The following is a 2,758-nucleotide window of genomic DNA, read 5'->3' as shown; positions in this document are numbered from 1 at the left end:
TTGCATTCCTCTGTGTCTCTGTGCACAGGGACGCGAAAGTGAATAAAATTCTGAGTGAAAGGCCAACAGGCACTGCGCTCCGCCCAGGCGCGGCGAGCCGCCACCGCTCGCCCCGCCCCGCGCCCCGCCCCGCCTCTCGGAGAAGGCCTGCGCGCCCCGCCCCGCGCGGCCAATCCGCGAGGATGTCGTCATCACCGCCCGCGCCCCAAGGCTTCATGGGACTTGTAGTTTCGTGGGGGCGGGGTGGGTAGTCTCGGGCGTTCCGGGCACGGGCTGTCCGGGCGCTCCAGTGAATAAAAGAAACTCTGCTCTCGGCGAGTGACCCGGTGAACTAGGCGTTTCCACCCGAGCTAGGAAGGGAATCCCCGATTCAAACTCTGAGCCTCGCGCCGCCGGAACTTTATCTCACCGTTTCTTTGTGTGCAGAGCCTTTCAAATCTAGGACCTTGGAATCTGAATCCCGCGGCTCCCTCATCTCTTCGGTTTGGACCCGGAGCAGAGAATCTTTGCTTCGCGCTATTGTGGCGCAGCCTGCGGGTTATCTGTAGGGTTTATTATCTGGCTTCCCCAATTCCTGACCAGCAACACCTCTAAGCCCCCAGCAGCTCTCCTTTCTCCACGTCACACAGTCCAAAGCCAAAGATAATGAGTATTTTAGAGGGTCTGCTACGTAGAACCCCCACCCCCACCCCGGCCACACACGCGCGCGCACACACACATACACACACACGCACACACGAGAAGGATGCTTTAAAAAAAAAAAATCTGGGATTGAAAATATTAAGGTTTGTGCTACAAGTTTGTGTCCTACAAAATTGCAAGCATCATGTGAGCGGGAATTATGACCATAGGAATTTAGACAGTAAGATTTGGATTTGGGCTTGACTCTGCTTAAATCGCCTTGACAAGTCACACAGCCTCTCTGCACCTCGGTTTTCTCGTCTGTAAAGTGAGTAAAAAACAAGCTACTCACACACTGTTACAATGAAAATTAAATGAAATGATTAAATGCTGAATGTGAAAGCACTTTGAAACCTATAAAGCCCTGTAGAAGTGTAAGTGGCGATGGTTACCTTCTTCATCCTTTAGTCAGTTCTCGCTTAATGGACAATGAATGAAGAAGGGCAAACAGCATTCCGTTATACTAATTTAATCCTTTATTATTCACTGTCTTAGACTAATTCTTTAATTGTTTGTGGGTGTATTCAGGCCTTTTTCATTCACTTGTGGCAGAAGTCCAACCAGATCAAACTCTTGGGAAAGTGGCGTTTACTAGCTCAGGTAATGCAGAAAAGCAGGCAAGTAGCTGGGGAGTCCCTGGGTGGTGCAAATGGCAAACATGCTTGGCTGCTAACCATGTTAATGAAAAGGAGGGAGACCACCCAGACATGCCTCAGAAGAAAGGCCTGGTGATCTATTTCCCAAAAAATCAGCCATTGGAAACCCTACAGAGCACAGTACTATTCTGACACCTGGGATCGCTATGAGTTGGTGTCAGCTCAGTGGCACCTGGTATATAGCTGAAGAGTAGCTGAGGACGTCTGTGACCAGGACCTCCAGGCTGCTAGGGCTATTCATCTCTGCTTCTCCTTTCTGAGTTTTAATTTCTAATATGGCAATATCAATAGCTAAAACTTGCATCAACAAAAGTGCTCTGGAGTCCTCAATAATTTTTGAAAGGATAAAAGAGTCCTGAGACAAAAATGTTTGAGAACCACTGGCCTAGACATATTGGAGGAGGTTATTATGGAAACCAGTGAACTCAGCCGTTAATGGAATAAGGAAAAACTTGGACAGATAGCTAAACAAGACAGCGACCTTTTCTAAGACAAATATTGAGTGCCTTGTGACTTCATGTACAATGTCAGTGATACTCCATTCTTTGTCCTGCTGTGGCAGAAGACTCAGTTGACCCTAGAATCACCTTCACCTTCTACATGAATAGAAGATGGAAAGCGTCAGCATTAAGTAATACTTACTGATCATACAGTACCCAGAGAGCTGCCACTGCCTCTAACCTAATGCCTAATTTCTAGAACCTACTTGATGGGAACAAAGCTCTGATGAGGTCAAAGTCACAGTTTTCACCCCCTAATAAGGAGGGGAGAAACCCTGGTTACGTAGTGGTTAAGAGTTAACGTCTGCTAATCAAAAGGTCGGCAGTTTGAATCCACCAGGTGCTCCTTGGAAACTATATGGGTGGGGCAGTTCTACTCTGTCCTATAGGGTCACTATGAGTTGGAATCGACTCTACAGCAATGGGTTTTTTGGTTCAGTGAGGAGGGATTCTGCCCTTTGGCACAGGCTAAGTCCCCTTGCCCCAGCCAGTCCTTGGGCAAGCCTGTGAACTTGGACCCAGCGAGGATTTGAAGGAGTGTGGACAGCTCAGTGGTACACCTTCATCCTCATTCCTGGAGAAGAAAAAGAAAATCTTCAAAGATAAGTAGAAACTTCTTTCTTTTTTAAAATGTATACTTATTAAAATAACATTCAGTCCCACCATCTGTGTGCAACTATTGACATTCTCTTTCTGTGTGACTCAGAACACACCAATGTGGTAAAGAGCTTACATTTAGAAGGGAAGCTAGAGTTAGGAATTTTAAAGTCCCTAAATTTCCTTAGGGGAATTTTGTTAACTAATGGGAATTTTAAAAAAATAATTGTTTTATTTTTACTTCCCTGGTTTTTCTCTACTACCAAGTGTGTATAGTATTGGGACTTTCTAGCTGTTAAGTTTGTGTGCCACTGTTGAACCACT

The sequence above is a fragment of the Trichechus manatus genome, unplaced genomic scaffold (assembly GCF_000243295.1).
Source record: "Trichechus manatus latirostris isolate Lorelei unplaced genomic scaffold, TriManLat1.0 scaffold00030, whole genome shotgun sequence".
Lineage (NCBI taxonomy): Eukaryota > Metazoa > Chordata > Mammalia > Sirenia > Trichechidae > Trichechus > Trichechus manatus.
Note: the sequence above shows the minus strand (reverse complement) of the source record.